The sequence below is a fragment of the Triticum urartu genome, chromosome 4 (assembly GCF_003073215.2).
Source record: "Triticum urartu cultivar G1812 chromosome 4, Tu2.1, whole genome shotgun sequence".
Lineage (NCBI taxonomy): Eukaryota > Viridiplantae > Streptophyta > Magnoliopsida > Poales > Poaceae > Triticum > Triticum urartu.
Window position 1 is genome coordinate 109,663,285 of NC_053025.1, and position 20,244 is coordinate 109,683,528.

Below are 20,244 nucleotides of genomic sequence, written 5' to 3' on the forward strand. Positions count from 1 at the left end.
GACCAGTCGAGGCTTGATGCCGGACAGGATGAGGCCGTTTGCTCACTCTACCTAGTTGTTTGACTGCGGATGGGCAACAGACGCTAAGTCCAGTCGGATGCATTGCGTCGCGCAGAAACGGGCCAAGGCGCATTTGGCAAAATTAGTGCCGTTGTCGGTGATGTTGCTGTGTGGAATGCCATATCAGATTGTGATGTGAGAGATGAAAGTCATGGCTATCGGACCATTCAGCTTCTTGATCGGCTTTGATTCTATCCACTTGGTGAACTTGTTCACTGCGACAAGTGAGTCAGGCCGCCTCGTGCCGTCTTGAATGGTCCCACCATGTCCAGGCCCCAAATAGCAAAGGGCCAGGCAATGGGAATAGTCTTGAGTGCAGAAGCCGGCTGATGCGTCTTGGAGCAGAACTTCTGGCACCCTTTGCATTTTTGGACCAAGTCCTTGGCGTCTTCTAAAGCAGTCGGCCAGAAGAAACCATGGCAGAACGCTTTGGCGACGAGTGCTCCTGAAGCCGCGTGGTGGCCGCACTCGCCTTGATGGATATCTTTGAGAATTGCTTGGCCTTGCTCCGGCTCCATGCAGCACTGGTAGACGCCAGTGAGACTGCGCCTTACAAGCTCTCTGTTAACTATGGTGTAGGCTGCTGCCCGGTGTTGCACTTTCCGAGCTAGGATCTCATAAGTTGGCAGCTCTTTGCTCACCAGGAATTTGAGGATGGGATTGGCCCATGAAGGTGCTGCGATTTCTTCGACTATCAGAACTGCGACTTGGACGAGGGCGGCTGGGCTGGGAGGCGGCAGGTTGGAGTCGGCAACCGCTTGCTGGATCGATGAAGTCCCCGGGCCGATTGGCGCAGTCCCCGGGCCGAGTTCTAAAGTCTCCGGGCTGACCGCCGCAGTCCCCGGGCCGGGTTCTGAAGTCCCCGGGCCGGCTGCGACTGCCGCGATCCCGGCACAAAGATGGAGTCTGATTCTGGTGAAGGCTTGACAGACGGCTTGAGGAGGCGCTGAAGGGCGACGCCAGACGGTATTGCTTGACGGGTAGAGCCGATTCGTGCCAAGGCATCTGCTTGCTTGTTGTCATTTCTTGGCACGTGGAGAAACTCGCACCCCTCAAAATATCCACTGAGTTGCTGCACGAGGAAGCGGTAGCTCGCCATATTTGCATCTTTGGCGTCCCAGTCGCCGGACGACTGCTGGACCACCAAGTCGGAGTCACCATAGCACAGGATCCAGCGAATGCCGAGTTCTTTGGAAAGCCGGAGCCCGTGAATGAGCGCCTCGTATTCGGCGACGTTGTTGGAGGCGGAAAAATGGATTTGCAGCACATATTTGAGCTTGTCACCTTTGGGAGAGGTGAGGACGATGCCGGCTCCCAAGCCGGTGCGCATCTTGGATCCATCGGAATGCATCCGCCAATGGGTGGAGTCGGGCGCTGGCGGCAGGTACTAGGTCTCGGCCCAGTCGACGAGGAAGTCGGACAATGCTTGCGACTTGATGGCGGTGCGAGGCTGGTAGTAGATGGTGTAGAGGGCCAACTCTATGGCCCATTTGGCCACTCGGCCTGAAGCATCTCGGCTACCGATGATCTCGGCTAATGGACCTGTGCAGACCACAATGATTGGGTGCTGTTGAAAGTAAGGCTTCAATTTCTTGGCGGCGAAGTGCATGCCGTAGCACATCTTTTGGTAGTGGGGGTAGTTTTGCTTGGAGGTCGACAGTACCTCACTCAAATAATATACCGGTCTCTGGACTGGTAGTGCCTTGCTTTGCTCCTTGCGCTCTACCACGATGACTGTGCTGACCACTCGGCTGGTGGCGGCGATGTATAGGAGCATGGGCTCCTTAGGAGTCGGAGCTGCCAGGACAGGTGGAGTAGTCAACATCTTCTTAAGCTGGAGAAAAGCTTCGTCCGCCTTGTTGTTCCACTCAAAAAAGGCGGTTTTCTTCATGAGTTGGTATAGGGGAAGAGCCTTCTCTCCCAGCCGACTGATGAAGCGGCTGATGGATGCCAAAGAGCTAGTGAACTTCTGCACGTCCAGCAGTCGGGTGGGCACTTCCATCCTCTCGATGGCCTTCATCTTCACGGGGTTGCGCTCTATGCCGCCTTCGGAGACCAAGAAGCCAAGAAGCTGGGCGGCCGGTACTCCGAAGACGCATTTCTCAGGATTGAGCTTGATCTGAAACCAGCGCAGATTCTCAAAAGTCTCCTTGAGGTCTTCCAGTAGCATTCCACGCTTCTCTGTCTTTACCACCACATCATCCACGTATGGGCATTTCTGCCGAGTTGCTTGAGGAGGCATTTCTGCATGCATCATTGAAAGGTGGCGCCGGCATTCCTCAAGCCGAACGTCATGGTCAAATAGCAGAAGGCTCCAAATGGCGTGATGAAGGCGGTCTTCAGTCTGTCGGCCGGGTTCAACTTGATCTGGTGATATCCTGAATATGCATGTTAGAAACTCAACAGCTAGCATCCGGCTGTGGAGTCTATCACTTGGTCGATCCTTGGCAAAGCGAATGGGTCCTTAGGGCATGCTTTGTTGAGGCTGGTGTAGTCAATACACATTTGCCACTGCTTGTTCTTTTTTAGCACCAGGACCGGGTTGGCTAGCCACTCTGGAAAAAACACCTCCATGATGAAGCCGTCTGCTAGAAGCCGGGCTATCTCTTCTCCGACAACTCTTCTCTTCTCTTCTGACAGGCGGCACAAGGGCTGCCTGACTGGCTTGGCATCAGATCGGACATGTAACTTGTCCTTGGCGAAATCCGCCGGGACACCTGGCATGTCTTTGGGGGACCATGAGAAGATATCTCGATTCTCATGGAGGAAATCGACGAGCTCGCCTTCCTATTTGCTGTCGAGATTTGCACCTACGACAGCGTACCTCTCCGGGTGCTCCGAGTCCAAGGGTATCTTCTTTGTTTCTTGGGCCAGCTTGAACGAGCCCTCAGCTTCCGACTCCTTGGGGTCGGGCGACATCTCTGGCTGCTTGCTGGCCATCGCCGCAACCCGGTCAAGGAGCCGCTTCTCAACTGCGATCACGAGGGACTCGGCCAGCCGACTACTCTCAGCTGCGCAGGCAGACGACTTCCTGTAGTCGCCGGCAATGGTCAGAATCCCCTTGGAACTCGGCATCTTCATCTTGAGGTAGGCATAGTGGGGGACAGCCATGAACTTGCCCAGGGCAGGCCGGCCAAGTAACACATGGTATGGGCTCTCGAGGTCCACCACCTCAAACCAGACTGACTCTCGGCGGAAGTGATCTTTGTCTCCGAAGGGGATGTCTATCAGGATCTTGCCGATTGGTGAGCAGGAAAGGCCAGGAACTATGCCATGGAATACAGTCCGGCTGTCCTGAAGCTATCTTTGCTTGATTCCTAACTTCTCCATGGTGTCCTTATACAGGATGTTGATACTGCTGCCGCCGTCTATCAGGACTCGGGAGAAGCGAGCAGCTCACCTGTCCGTGGCAAAGGTGGCATCCAAAACCAAGGCATAGGAGTCGGGATTGGGCATCACCTCTGAGTGGTCAGCTCTGCTCCAGCTGATGGGCTTCTCGGACCAATGCATGAACTCTGGTGTCTCTGATGCTACTGCATTCACCTCTTGCTGCTGCTGCTGCCTGCTACGTCGATCATCGGCTACGCTGGTGAACACCACGTAGGCTCCATGCTCTTCTGGGTACTCGTCTTGTATCACACCGACTGGTCTGACCGCCGGCTGTTGGGGCGGAGGAGGAGCCGGCTGCCCAGTAGGCGGGGGAGGCAAGAGGCCATCTCCCTTGGCGATTCTGGTGAGCCAGTGGCACTTCTGAGTGGTGTGGTTGGACGGCTTCGCACCGCTATGGAATTTGCAGGGTCCATCCAAAGTCTTCTCATATGAGAAAGCCGGCAACCAGTTGGGCTTGCCGCCCTTTGACGTTTGGGCGGTGGCTGCCCTTCTGGCTGCTGGCCTTCGACTATTGCCACCTGCCAGCTACTGGAAGCCGACTGTGGGGCCTTGCGCTTATGATCGTTCTGTTGTTGGCGCCGACTGGCGTCTCCAGCCGGGGTTCGAGGAGCCTGAGGAGCCACTTTGCCAGTCGCACTAACTTGAATCACCACCTTCATGGAGGAGTCAGCCGTGACATATTTGTCTGCTATGATCAGCAGCTCGTTGAGGGTCTCTGTCTCATCGCAGAGAAGCTTGTGCTTGAGGAGGGTGCCCTCTCGGCACCCTGCAGTGAAGTACTCAATGGCCTGCACCTCGTGCATGCCCTCGCAGGAGTTACGGAGCTCGGCCCAATGCGTAAGGTAGTCGCGAGTTGACTCGTTGGGGCCTTGCACACACAAGGAGAGCTGGCGTGGCTTGGGCGGTCGCTTGTACATGCAGGTGAAGTTGCGAATGAAGGCGTCGGTGATGTCGACCCAACTGTTGATGCTGCGGGGCTTCAAGCTGTTCAGCCATGTCCGGGCCCTGCCGTGGAGCATGAGCGGAACGTACTTCACGACAACACGCTTATTGCCGTTTGCTATGTTGACGGCCGTGGAGTAGTCAACTAGCCAGTCTTCCGGCTTCACGGAGCTGGTGTACTTGGGTGTGTCTCTTGGGAGTGTGAATCCTTTGGGGAAGGGCTCGTCTCGAATGCGGGGGCCGAAACACGACGGTCCCAACTCATCTTCCTTTTCAAGCGCCAGGGATCGGTGGAGACAATCGATCCGGTGGCGGGCGTCATTCTCGCCGACTCCCTCTCGGCGGCCAAGGCGGTCATCGAGTGTCGGATCGTTAACAGGCGGCGGGGAGACTCGCCTTTCCCTGCAAGGGGGAGGAGGCGGGCAGTCTTCTCGTTGTTCCACTGCTCTTAGGCGGCCGTCTTGGTCGCACTCTATGGTGATGCGAGTCCGACTATGGCTGGCAGCCGGCTCCTTGTCTTTTCTTCCATGAACGCCACCAGTCGGTGTCCGAGATGTCGCGCCTTGGTCTCGGCGGGGAGGTAGGTCATCATTTTGTCGCCGCGGCACCTTAGTGCGGCAGCCGGCCTCGTTCTGCTCGGCGGCCGCGTCGAGGAGCCGCTGGACGAGTTCTGTCATCAGGCGACGTTCTTCGCCCTTGAAGTTGTCCAGCTCGTCCGCCGCCGCCTGGGCGGCACGGATGTTCTCTGCAGGCGTGGCGTAAACAGGGCGATTCGCCCCGAACAGGTTGGCGATGGCAATTGGAGTCAAGGCGGCTAGTCCATCTCGCGGCTGGACCGTGCCAAGGCGGCTAGTCCCAATTGGAGTCGGCGTGCCACCCACAGCGTGGTCCATCTCGCGCTGGTAGGCTTCTGATAGGCGTCTCATGCTGGCCAGCTTCTTGGCGCCTTCGACAAGCTGAAGGCGGCGTGCCTCCAGCGTCTCGGCGTCGGCGTCTTCGGGAATGGGCGCAGTCAGGTCTTGCAGCGCTGCGTCGAGCGGGTCATGAGCTCCTCCGCCGGAGTGCTCGCCATGACCGATGACAAGAACCTCTGTGATGGTGCTTCCGCCGCTCTCCGCGCGAGGGAGCGGCTCGTTGTAGACCACCACGTTGGTGGGGAACGCGTCGAGCAACGCGGTGTCGGAGTCGACCAACATTGGATCGGTGGAGCCTACGGACTCCAAGACCACAGCTGGCTCGCTGGCGACGTGGAGTTGATCGAGCAGGCCTGCGAGGAGGCTCTTGGGGCCGCCCGTGCTCGCGTCGGATCCAGGCTCGTTGGAGAGGCGAATCTCACCGACAAGATCGGCGAGGCAACTGGCCGCGCAGGCGATTTCAGCGCCATGAAGTGCGTCGGTGCAGACTCCGTCTGGCGTGCCGGGCTGGCTGCGCTCGCCATTGAGGAAAAGGGTTCCCGTCCAGAACAGGTCTCCGGACAATGGTACACCTGCCCCCACGGTGGGCGGCAAATGTCGAGGGTTGTGTGCGACATATGCCAAAGGATGGCTTATCATGGTGGGAGCGAGTAGAACGTCGCCGGTGCCCGGAAGCGGGATGAGGCGTAGACACGAACGCCGGCGTACTTTACCCAGGTTCGTGGCTCTCCTAGGAGATAACACCCCTAGTCCTGCTCTCTCCTCGAGCTAAGGCGAAAGTGTGTACAAGGCTGCTCCTCGAGCTATATGCTGAAGGTTGGAGAAGGCAAGGCTAGCTCTCTCCTTCCTATATGATCTAGTCTAGTTCTAATGGGTTCCAACCCTTTGCATGGGTGCCCTGGGGGTTTATATGGGCCTACCCCCCAGGGGTACAATGGTAATCCGGCTGGGCGCAGAGCCCAGCCGCCAGTCTCTTCGGTCACCGGCTTCTCCGCCGACTGCTGGGGCCCACCGACTGGTCTAGTACGGAGCCGACAGGCCGTGTCCGCTGCTTGCGGGTCTTGCCGACAGCTGATTACTGTAGCCGTGCCTCTAATGACGCGGGCTTGGTCATGGGGTCGTGGCTACAGCTCCGCCGCCTGGCGGGCGATTAATGTAGCCACTCCCCGTCTCGTCTGGTTACTGGCGCGTGGGTCTCGTGGGAGGGGCAGGCCGACTCGCGGGGGACCACTCCCAACGGGTCCGACTGGCGGCGCTCTCGCCGTCTTCTGGACTCTCCCTGACTGGTGGGACCCGTCGTCCCTAGGTCGTACAGACAGGCCGTTGTGAGTGCAGGACTCTGCCCACTGGTGCTGATGTCAGGGATGTCATGGCAACACTGCCACGCCGGACGGAGATCTCAGCGGGTACGACGCACTGTGGCCACGCCAGCCTCCGGAAAGGGGAGGGAGTGGGATTCACTGTAGCCACTCCCCGTCCCGTCCCCCTTGATGAGGGCGTGGGTGTTGTGGGTGCCGTGGGCCGACTCCCCGTGGCCGGCTTCTCTGGAAGCCGCCAAGTAGGAGTCGGCTTGTCTTGAACTCGCCTCCAGGACTTGGCTGTGAGTGGGCAGTCGGCTGCTCCTCTAGCCGGCTACTAGAAGGCGGCTCTTCGTCTTGGCGTTTTGAGGGGCGCAGTCTGCCCCGATGTCTTGAAAGGTTCTGGGCTTCGGGTTAGCCTACCCGTGGCCCATTACTCCGACACTGATGTAAGAATATAGTGATATACAGCAGGTACTTACATCAGCATTGGAGCACAGAGAATTCCCGCAATATAGTTTCCTCGAATACGATCCCAACGGAGGGAATCTTCTATCGTTTAAACTTATTTTCTAAAAGAGAGATGGGTAAGAAACATGTAGAAACTATGATCAGAGTGCTATAAAATTTCATGATGCGAGGATACGGACACACTTCTTAGAATGGAGTTGACATGTTTTTGCTGGACTGGAGCGGACTAGTTCTTTGGCCACTTGAATCTGCTTATTATCAGTGGGAGTTGGGTTTCTCTATGCTGGAGCAGTATCTATGAAAACTGGAGTTGGTTTATTATCTCCTGGTGTTTAGATCTTTTGCAAAGACCTGGTTTGTAACCCTTCATATTCTAACATAGCCATCTTCCCCTTTCATGCCTTATATAGAAGAATGGTGCTTCAATTATAAAACATGCTACAACAAAGATGGAATAGGTAATGAATAATAGAAAGGCATGACATATTGACATGTATTACCTCCATCCGGAAATAATTGGAGGGTCTAGGCGTATTTTAGTTCTAGATACATCCAGTTTTATCCATTTCTGCGACATGTAATCCGGACGGAGGGATTATGATGTAAGAGCTAGGGATACGATAGGACAACAGTGTAAAAAAACACTACATAAATGTAAAATTGTATGCTAGCGGAATACATTACAGAAAAACACTAAGGCAACATGTGTGTGTATGATTGGGAAACTAAGATGGCATTGCAAGAGACCACTAGAACAAGACTTTAATGTAAAAAAAGAACATGGTATGGTAGATAGATGAAGTACATACTGATGAATAACAATGCATAAGATATTGACAAGCATGATGTCCAAACTAAGCAGATGGCATTGTGATAGAGTAGAATGACAGTACTTTAATTTGAAAACATGTTATCATTAATGGAATAGGTACAGAAAAACAGGAAAGCATGCCATATTTACATGCATGATCAGCAGGCGAAGCACAAGGCATTGCAACAGAGTAGATGCATTCCAGGACATTATATGCATGTTGTACGCATATCAAGGCCAAGTTAGAGCAAGGACCTTATGGGGTGAATAGGATTCATCATCTTTCTACAAGTCTTGTGAAGAACTGCCTTTACATGTTCCATCATATTGGGTATCATTGACGTCAAGTTTGTTGGCTGTTACATTGTTCCTTGAGGTTCTTGTGGATAAATCAGTGTGTGCAATTATATATGACATGCATGGAAGAAAACTAGTAGTTAGATTTATGTAATGAGTGCCTGTAGGAGACGACATAAATAGTAGGACTGGGGTTAACTAGCAGCAACAGGTCTAAAAAACTAAAGGGAAAACACAGATGAAAGCTACAGAATATGTATCGTTTGTACTCGAGATTAATTAGATGGCACACAAAAGTATTAAGGAACAACATAGGTTATACTAGAAGTGGTATAATAGTATAATCACCAGCCTGTGGGGATAGCATTGGCTGATGGATGATAATTATCGAACAGCGTTGCCTAAAGAACAAGTCTGTTAGCTGAACTATGGAACATCGTTAACTCCTAAACAAGACCCGTAAGAGATCAGCATGGATATACAGTGAAATGTGATAATCTATTTTCAATGCTTAGATGAATAACAAAGCCATAAATGTCGCACACAAGTAAGATGAGGGTACAACCTATCTAGCCGCCATCCATAGGAGTGAGCATCATGTGCTGACTTGTCGATGGCCCTGCAGTTGTTGTGGCTGTCGATGTCGGGCACGCGCATTCGATGCAGGGAACTGTTGACTATGGACTATAGCTCCCTTCTGGTGCATGCTTCCCTTGTTGGAGCAGCTGCGGTGAGTCGGAAGACGGTGTGGCTGAAGATGCAGAAAACGCATAATGTTAAGAATGACACATCTCTCTGATCTGAAGAAATACCCTAAGAGATCAACATCAAGGTACGAGAGTGGTCACACGTCTGTTGCTGAAGAGTAAATTGGGGTCACACGATTTTATTTTATTTTGGTACTGTCCGATCTACACCGGATGGCTTGATGGCCGTCTTGTGCCTCCCGGCTGACACTGTTCGGAATCTTCCCTGAAGAGCCAGCGACCACCAGCAGAGCAGCCTGCCTCCGCCGTCCGTGGCCCCGACCAAAACCCCGCTCCCCGCCCCACCGCACTTCCGTGGTTGCGCCGCTCCCGGTCAAATCCACAAAGACTCGCCGTCATCCAGATCCTGCGGCGGCAGTACCTTCAACCCACGCAACTCTAAGATAGCCATCTAAGCGCTACTTCCGCGGCAAATTTGCGCCCCGCACCCTTATGTTAGACACCAGCCAACCGGCAGCCTAGGAGCTCCGCCGGCTCGAGGGGTACAGCTTCCCATTGGGATCGATTGGCCCAGAATAAAAATTCATTCAACTGATGCCTAAATAAAGTGATTTGAGATGAGGGTGCGACCTATCTGGCGGCCCGGTGAAGTAGGTAGCTCCAGCTGCCTAGTCGGCGAGGCCGCCGCGGTTGCGGTGGCTTCCGGCGGCAGGGAAGTAGAGATGTCGCGATGGTCGACGGCTACGGGGAAGCAGTGCCAGGGCTCTAGACGGGTCCAAAGTTGGAGCCACTCCGGCACTGTGACCAACGGCGGTGGTGAATCGGCTCCGGTACGGTTCACGCGGCCGTCGTCGAGGCAGCTCCGGTAGCACGGAGTATGAGGTACATGGCCCAATGCACGACGAAAAATGGACAGCTTCTCTGGGATTAGAGAGGAGGGCGGCTGTGAATTTTGTGCGATGGGGGCGCCATGGAGGAGGGGCTGAGGTTTCGCGGCTCGGGAGAAGGGAGCTTCCGGGAGAAGGTGATTTGGCGACCACGAGGTATGAATGGGGAATTGGGAGGGGGAACCATGTCTTCTGGACGCATTTGTCTAAAATGTGGGGGGAGTTACAGTTCTACCCTGCCTTTAGGCTTCTCGGCTTGGATCTATGTACTGAGGGTCGGGGATAGTAGAGTAACTTTGCTTCTCCCAAATAGTGGGCGCGAGAGATTTTGGGCGAGGAGGGCGTGTTTTGAAATATACTGGGCACGAGCGATTTCGGGCAAGGAGGGTGTGTTTTGAAATATACTGGGCGTGAGTGATTTCGGGCGAGGAGGGCGTGTTTTGAAATATAGTGGGCGCGAGCGATTTCAGGCGAAGAGGGCGTGTTTTGAAATATAGTGGGCGAGAGCGATTTCGGGCGAGGAGAGCGTGTTTTGAAATAGTGGGTGCGAGTTATTTCGGGCGAGGAGAGGGTGTTTTGCCGACCATGGTTTATGAATTACTCGGCACATGTCATTTCGGCCGAGGAGAAGGCGCGCTTGGATGAAGTTACGAACCTACCCTCGATGTACCACGGGCCAATTGATGCGTGTCCCACATAGGCTGGTAATTTCGTGTCTCCAATTTATTTTCTCGGCCGAATTCCACCGAGCAGAGGGTGTTTAATGGTTCATTAAAATTTTGGGAGAACGAGCATCCACGTCTACCTTACCGAGTCGATTCGAATCAAATTTTGAAATATTAGCTTTCCACTTCTTTTTTAGATGGAGAGATGATGCTCAGGAGTAATGTGTTTTTGCATGCTCGTTGCTAGCGATTTACTATATGACAAATAGTTGACCCACTCAAAATGAGAATCAAACCCAAAATGAAATATCGCGATTCAATGAAATAGCTCATTCACCAGGTAAAAATAGTGAACTAAATCCAAAATTGAACACCTCAATCGAGTACCATGTTGTACAGTATTATAGTACTCACATGTTGAGAGTCAAATTAATGAACTTGTTTGATATACGCATATCTCCGTTCATGTGTGGATTGCAGACAACATGTTCTCCAATTTAAATATTTGAATGCAAGTTTATATCAAAACATGGTTTATATCAGTCTTTGGTGCATAAAACGCGCCCTCCCCCTCTCCCGGACTCCTACTCTCTCTCTCTCTCTCTCTCTCTCTCTCTCTCTCTTTGTCTCCGACAATCTTCAATTTTGTCGCACGCATCCAACACACAAACCTTGTTGATCCCTCTCCCTCTCTCTCTGTCTCTCTCTCTCTCTCTGTGTGTGGGGGTCTTTCTAGTTCGCATGCATATATACTCCATCTATAGGTCTCTCTCGCACGCTATGTATGATTATCTAGTCCAAGCTAAATATCTTGGGTGCACTCATTGTACACACACAAATTCCTTGGCTCGTTACCCGTAACTCTCTCACGCACCACTCTGTCGTCTCGGAGCTCTTCCCTCTCTCTCTCAAACTCTCCATCTACCCGGGTCACACATACACATGCATATCTCACTCGCACTCGATAGACCCATCTAAAACTTGATCTCTCCCCCTTGTTCTCTCTCCATCTCACACGCACACACACACACAATCTCAGGCGGTCATGCCTAGCCAAGTATGATGGTCTCTCACTTAAATGTAGGCACACGCAGTCCTCCCCCCCATATATGTATATGACTAGCTAATCTTAGTCTCCATCACAAACATGTGCATGGTCTATCTCGATTTCTCTCGGGGCATCTTTCTATCTCGCACACATCTCCCTCGATCTCCCACCCATATAGTCCCCTCACGATCTCGAGGGGAACTCTCTATCACAAACACACCCTCTCTCCCTCCCCATGTGTCCATGTTCTCCATGTGTCCCTCTCAACCTTTGTTCCTTGTTGGCCAGACCTCTATTCGATATGTGCTATAGGGGTGTCTCTCTCTGTTGCAAACAATCACGCACTAGCTATCTTCGTGTATCTCCTCACCTTGCTTTTCTATCTCAGAGATGCATGCGTGTTATGTTTGCATAAGAAACGAAAAAACACACACACTCTCTCTAATTTATCATTTGTTGTTGCTTTCTCTTTCACACACATACTCTTTTTACACACTCACTCATTCTCCTTCACACGCACTTGATCTCTCTCGACTTAGGCACTCTCTTCGGTCCATAGCATATAGATTTATTGAAAAGTCAAACATCACAAAGTTTGACCATGTACGTGGAGAAAAACATTTACATCTAGAACGGCAAACATATACCATTAGATTCATCATGAGATGTAGTTTCATATGATGTATCTTTGGTATTGTAGATATAAATAACATTTGCGTAAACCTGATCAATTTTTCCAATTTCGACTTCTAAAAAAATATACATGCGCTGCATTATCGAGCGGATGGAATATCTCTTTCCCCCTCTCAGCTATCTGACACACCACTCAGCCTTATCGGGGCTCCTCTATCTCTCTCAAACTTTATATCTCCCTGGTTCACACATACACATGTCTCGCTCACGCTACATATAGACCCATCCAACACTCTCTTCCCTTGTTCTCTCTCTCTCTCTCTATGTGACACGCACCCCCCTAAGTACCATAATCCCTCACTCCATCATAGGCGCACGCACTCCCCCCCTAAGTATGATTATCTCTCACTAGCCATCAGGAACACACGTATTATCTCCTTCCATCCATACGTCTATCTCGATATCTCTCGGGGTATCATCTATCGCGCACACACCTTTTCACTTGATCTCCCAGCCATGTAGTCCCATCACGATCTCCAAGGGATCTCTCTATCACAAACATACACTCTCTCCTCCCCATGTCTGCAATTTCTCCGTGCGTCTCTCTCGACGTCTCTCTCTTTCTTGTCAAACCCCTGTTGGCCACGTGCTAGGATTCTTTCTCTCTCGGTTGCAAACAACCACACACTATCTCCTCACCTTGCTTCCGTTGTCGACGATGCATGTGTGATATGTTTGCATAAGACACACACGCCTTTTCTCTACTTTTATCGTGTGTTGTCCATGTCTCTTTCACACACACACACACTTTTTCACTCACTCTTTCTATTTCACACAAACTCTCTCTCTCTCTCTAGTTAGGGACTCTCTCACGTCCATAAGCATATGGATGTTTTGAAAAGTCAAACCTCAGAAAAGTTTTACCCGGTATATGTGGAGAAAAACATTTACATCTGGAACGATCATTAGATTCATCACAACATGTACTTACTTCATACTATCATTTATCTTTGGTATTGTAGATATAAGTAATTTATTTATAAACTTGGTCAAAGTTTCAAAAGTTTGACTTTAAAAAATTTTTGGCACTACATTATCGAACGGAGGGAGTAGCTCTTTCTCTCTCTGCTATCTCTCACGGGCCTCCCCTCTCACTCGAACTCTCTATACCGACGGATTATACACTCACCGTGTCAGCGTATAGCTCCATATATTGTTTAGTTGACCGGTCAACCAATGTACATGCTTCCTTATCAGCTCATGTTCTCTATCTTTGTGTGCTGGCCCATGTGGCACTAGGTGAAATAAGTAAACTAGAAGCCCATCTGACATGCGGTGAAGTAAACAAAGTTGAAACCACTCGGGGTAGCACCCCGCAAGCTAGTAAATTGAGGGCACATTGAGGACACACTTCTTCTGCGTGAAGGACGCACTCGCACACAATTCACCACAGCGCGGCGGCATGCACAGAAGGATGCACTCACGCACACCCAGCAGGCCAGCACACAACACAGACCAGCACACGTGTACACCGGCGTCGCCGATGGTTGATATGGACAGCGAGGCAGCCAACAAGCGGAGGCGGCTCGAGCAAAAACCACATCCGGCGAGCCTGGACTTCATCAGCAGCCTCCCGATGACATGCTGCTCGTCATCATCGGCCTCCTCCCCACCAAATCTGCCGTGCAGACCGCCCTACTCTCCCGGCGGTGGTTCCCCCTCTAGCGGTGCGTCCCCCTCAACCTCACCGTCGACAGCTGCCTCAGCGACGGGGATTGCAAACGCATGGCCGCAGTCTCCAAGATCCTTTCATCACATCCTGGGCCAGCCAGACGCCTTGACATCCGCATGTTCAGTACCAACTACAAGGTCGAAGCCAAGTTCGACAAGTGGTTCTTATCCCCCGCCCTAGATTAGCTCGAGGAGCTCAGCTTTGAAGCTGGACGATGTCACTCTCTGCTGCCGTCGGCGCTCCGCCTCACGCCAACGCTGCGCCGCGCCAGCTTCAGCTCCTGCTATCTTCCCCAGATTAATACCGCGTCCGCCCTTCTTCTCCCTCAACTCAAGCAGCTCGACCTCTTCGATGTTGGCATCTCGAAGCAGGCTATGGAGCACCTGCTCCGCAGCTTTACTGTGCTCGAGTACCTTCGTCTTCACCAGATCCACGGGTTCATTAGCCTCCACATCGCCTCGACAAATCTCTGATGGATTTTTGTGTCTTGCTGGCCCCGCAACAAGACATCAATTGGGAAAAGAGCACTCCAGCTGTTCCACGTTATGGTCATTGAGAATGCGCCTTTCCTTGAGAGAATACTTGTATCTGATCTACAAGGTCCAACAAAAATCAGGGTCATTGACGCGCCGAAATTGACAGCGTTGGTGTACTCGTCTGCCAAATTCTCTGACTCTTTATTGGATCCGTAATCGTTCAGGTACATCACTCATCTTCTTCTCCGTGTTCTTGAAATTCACATTTTTAAATTTCTTCTTGATGTATTTACGACCGTCTTCCAGAAAATGATTACCACAATCTTGACCCAGTCTATGCGCACAGTGAAGATCTTGGCAATAAAATCTATCGGCCCCAATCTAGATCAAGTTGTTGGATTCCTTACATGCTTTCCATGCACGGAGAAGTTACTCATCGAGGTGAAACTTCTTTCCTATTAGTAAACGGTAGTCACAACGTAGCTCAATCTTTTTGTAATTTTCCCAAATTATGATGACAAGTGTAGTGTTCAAAATTGCATCTATGCACTGCACCGAAAGAAATGTTTTTAGTATTTTTTCTCACGTGATCACCTGCATTGTTTTGTTGTTGTACTACTATAGTAGCCTAGGCTAGTCATAGTGGAAAGTAACTTAGACTAGTAACTCTATGGTTACCCTAAGAGCAAGTACTACCTCCGTCCTGGTTTACTCTTCCTATTTTGTAGTACCAAAATTTGACCATAGATTTAACTGACAAAATGTTAATGCATGTCACTAAAAATTATATCGTTGGATTCGTATTTGAACATAATTTCAAATGGTATAATTTTTGGTGACATGCATTGGCATTTTCTTAGGTAAATTGGTGGTCAAAATTTTACACTAAATACGAGGTAGTACAAAAGTGGGCTATAACGACCCTCCACTATGTAGGTCGTGCCAAATTCACTTGTGATGCATTTGGCATCGGTGCCCCTCCATTGCTCACCTGGTGCCCCAATCTGGATCACCTACTTTGCTCTGGTGCCAAATTAACTCACACAATGAAAAAACACTTGCATGGGAGCGAGAGAGGACTGAGGCAATAAAAACACTTGTTTGGGAGAGTGAGAGGCTGGTGTAGTTGGTTTGATTGATTTCTTTATACATGTGGGTCTGTGTGCACAGCGGTGCCAACTCTCTCACATCGCAAGAGCGGTGCCAAAATCTTTTGATTTGACATCGATGCGTATTATGTAGCATACTTTTGAGAAATATGGCATCGGCCACATAGTGGAAGGCAACAAATGCCCAAGCTCTTCACGTGCTCCTAGGTAAATGAGAGGAAAGAGAAAGAGAGAGAGAGAGAGAGAGTGAAAAAATCTCACTAGCCAGCCAACCCTATCATATGAGCGAATGATATTGGTACCTCTTGATGACACGACAATCTTATACGTCCAGTTGCACTAATATGTTCTCTTCTTTTGTAGATAAAAAAAGACGCGAAAGTGAAAAATGTGCTGCACTATAACAATCTCATCGAATGCCTTGATCTCCATCTCATAGAAATTGATTTGATCGACTACCGAGGCAGCACATATAAGATTAAATTGGCCAGGTTCTTTGTTCTGGAGGCAAGTGTGCTCAAGGTAATGAAGTTTGGTGCTCTGGCCCAAGAATGAATGGCGTGCAGATCCACGCAAGTGTCTAGGCCTAAATGACAAAGTCTCCACAGAAGATGAATTTGTTTTTGAAACATCAAGTGGCCAGAGACTTGAAAATTTATTTGCCCATTAGTGACTTGTCAGGGCGGTGGATTTTAGTTTGTACGATAATGCTGCATCCACCTAAAGTAACGAAAGTTCTTACGTAAACTTCCTAGTAATTTCCTCTTCGTAGGTGCATCATTACTCCTATAATTTGTAATATCAGTTTGAAACTTGTAATATTGCCGTGTCCTATTCCTGCGTTTTCAAAATCCTGCGAATCGAAGAGGTCCTGAGTTGGTGATGATGTTATGTCTGCCATCTTTCACCAATAGTCGTCGGAACTAGATCTGACGCATAGAAACCAAACTTCTCTAGTTTTGCAAAAAGATGCCCGCACTTGTTCCCTATTTACAAACAACTCCTTGTCTCTCACAATCAGCCTTATCTCCTCCCCACCACATCTAGAAGGCCATGGAGAAATCTGGTGTGATGGTCGCTGCCGGCGCCGTCCACCCCCAATCTTGGTGTTCCATACAATGCACGGGCATCTACGCACGGGAAATTATGTCGAACATGGCTAGTTGTAAGCAGGCTAGCTCTACAGCCATGATGATAGTGACTGCAGACGGTGAGGCTGACTATGGTATGCCGAACACGGCGCCTATACTCAGGTGTCATCTCCGGCACAGGGTCTTTTCACTTCACTGTGAGGAGCAGCACGTAATAATTTGACCAACGGGTAGTACAGTGCTACTAGTACATTGGTTGTACTACTAGTAGTACTAGCTCCACCGTCTGGATTTAGTAGTACTACCACGTCCATCTGGATTTAGTATTTGACTAGCAACATCTAGTAATGCATGTCACAAAAAATTTACTACTCCCTCTGTAAATAAATACATGGTGTATTGTTTTATTCCTACCGGCGAGAGAACTTAATGTATTTTTGCTAATTAATAGGATTACATGCAATGAACTAACCACTGCATGTCATGTTTGGTAGTCTCAAGTCATCGAAAGCATGCATGGCCCACATCTCTCATTGGTTGATATGTCACGAAATAAGAAATGAGGAGGGAGTTAATGTACCATGCCTAAGTGTTTTGGGATTACACAACATTTTTTTACATGCATTAACATTTTATTAGTTAAATCAAAGGTCAAAACTTGGCACAAAATGCAAAGGGGACCAATAAACCAGTAAACATCAAAGTTCTCTCATTTGGCCCCAACTAGAGGTCCGGTGAGATGACTATACTGCACTGGCACGGAGGGGGACACAGCTTCATTGACTTACTGCACCTGCCTTTGGTTGTATGACACGTTGGCCCAACAGGTGGTTGGCCCACCTTTCATACAGCCAAAGGCAGGTGCAGTAGAGGGCTGAGGAGTAGATGGCCAACACGCACGTGAATTCAATGCAGTCTGCACTTCTCATATAAAGGCTCCCCGCCTGTCCAATCTACGAAATCCTACGCACCCTAACCAAGGGCAAGAGTGATCACTCGAATCGCAAGATCAGTTGACTAGAAGCTAGACCCATGGAGGCGATGAGCGCGAGCATCAGCCGGCTGTGCCAGATGGTCCATGACGCCGGCTTGCGGCCTGACACCAAGGAACGTCTCCAGGTCGTTCTTGAGGCCGCCAGGGCGAGGAGCCGCTTGGACGACAGCTTCGTCTCCTTGTTCGATGAGGTCCTTTTCGGCTTCCTCTACAAGTTCACCGTCATCAAGAAGCTCGCGGATGACCTTGACGTATGACTCCAGCCCACGCGCCTAGGATCTGCGATGCCCGCCACCCTCAAAGGCCTCTATGGTGACAACCTCTTCGACGCACTGGTGGCCCTGCGACTGCCCGCCGTCGTGCCGGAGAATGTCCACCTCAAGGTCACGCTCACCGTGCAACGCCTGGCGCAGCAAGACACCATCGACATAATCACCCATGTCTATGTGCAAATCGTCCACAAGGACTAGTACATGCAAGAGGAGGACGATAGGACGCTGGCCTTCTTGCATCGCAGGGCAACCTTGGACGGCATTGTTCAGAAGCACGTTGAACTTGCCGCCAACGTCGCTGCTCCTCACATGTCGGTTGGTGACCCGGCGCACTAGGGCGTGAGGACGTTCTTGATGGATCCGTATGTATCTTTATCTTTCCGTCAAATCCATGTAGTAGTATATGGTACTATACCTAGTAATTATCTTACCTTTCGCATTAACTTCATAATTTTCATACGTACTCCATGCATGAACCGCGCCAGAACCAAACTCCTCATTACTCTAGGGAAAATCGTTATTTCTATCTATCGGTCGCGCCATGGATCATAACCAAAATTTACAAGTTACAAGTTCAAAAGGAAAAGCCTGCCATGTTCACGTCGCACCCCCACACGGTTGGTCCGGCACGCCGCTCAAGGGGGAATGCGTGCTGTGTTGCATTTTCACTTACAAGTGGGACCGCAGTTGAGAAAACCGACTATCAGCAAACCCCCACCCTGCCCACCGTGCTATGGCTGAGAAAACAGGAGGGAGAAGAGATGGTTGTAGCATGGACTCCAAGAAAATTGGTGTCGGATGGTACTCGTGTGGGTGGCGTGTGCTGTACTGCTAGACGTGAATGCTAGTTATGGCCCATGCCACCCCACTATATCAAGCCTATATCGAGGTGTTGGTTACGTAGAACAAACTTCCTGGAGTCCGTGCTCAGCCCTCCTCCATCTCTCTTCTCAGCGAGCCAACAGACGCGTAGATCCCATCGTCTGTTTGCTCACATGCGGTCCCACATGTCATTGAAAACGCAAGAGGACCCACTAAACCTGCACATCTTTCACCTCGACGTGCTGGTGATGAAAAACAAATCCAATAAAGATCTTTGGTGGCCGCTTTTGGAGTTACTCAAGAGTAGTGAGATTCTATTTACAGTTTAACCAAAGATGCACATCACGTGGCTTCAACTACCTGTAACGCCCCGGATTCGATGCGCCAGGTGTCTGCCAGTTATTCATCGTCGTTGCCATGTCATTTGCTTGCGTGTTGCATTTTTCCATGTCATCATGTGCATCTCATTTTGCATACGTGTTCGTCTCATGCATCCGAGCATTTTCCCCGTTGTCCGTTTTGCAATCCGGCACCCTATGTCATCCGGCGCCCCCTTTTACCTCGTTTCGTGTGCGGGTGTTAAACTTTCTCGGAATGGACCGAGGTTTGCCAAGCGGCCTTGTTACACCACCGGTAGACTGCCCGTCAAGTTTCGTTTCATTTGGAGGTTGTTTGATACTCCAACAGTTAACCGGGTAGCCGTAAAGCCCTCTTTTGTGTGCAACCCAACACCCGTCCAAAATGGCCCAATAACCCATCCAAACCCCTCCATGCTCGCGGACATTCGATCACGATCGTGTGGGTGAAAAACGCTCCTCATTTGGACTCTCCTAGCTCCCTCTACCTATAAATATATGCACTCCGAATTTTCGGGTCCAAACCCTACCCTAACCTCCCTCTGCGCCACCGGACATATCTGCCGCCTGCCGGACGCCTGCGCGTCTCCGCCTGCAGCCAGTGGCATCGCGCCACGTGGCAGGTCGCCGCCTCCCACCGCGCCGGCCCGCGGCCCTCCCGGCCCGGTTCGCCGCCGCCCACGCCCCAAGCGCCCGCACCTCTCAGCCGCCGCCTGCTCCACGCCGGCGCCTTGCCCCGCGGCCCGGAGTTCGCCGCCCCACCACTCCGCTTCCCCACCACCAGTGTGCAGCTCCGCCGCCGCCTGCACCACCCGCCGCCGCCAGCTCCGCCGCCGGCCTCGCCCCGCGCCAGCGCCCGTCCACGCTGCACCACCCTTCGCTGCCGGCGAGTGCCTCGTCGCCGGCCCCGTCCTCCCTCGCGCTGGATCCGGCCGGGCTGGACCAGATCCACCAGCCCGCCGATCCAAATGGACGCGCCCGCGCCCCGGATCCCGTCGTCCCGCTTCTCTCCATCCCGTTTTCGACGGGGGTAATTTTCTCTAGTCCCCAGATACATACATTTTCATGCACTATTCATCATGCCATATATCCATGGGCGTAGCTCCGTTGCATGCATATAATATATCGAAATGTTCATCTTGTCGTGCCCTTCATTTTGTTCCATTGTGCCATGTTCATTTGAGTTCATCTTGATGCCTTAATCATCGTTGCAAGAGTGCTAGGTAATGTTGTCTGCTGTAGTTTATCAGAACATGCTCATTTGTCATT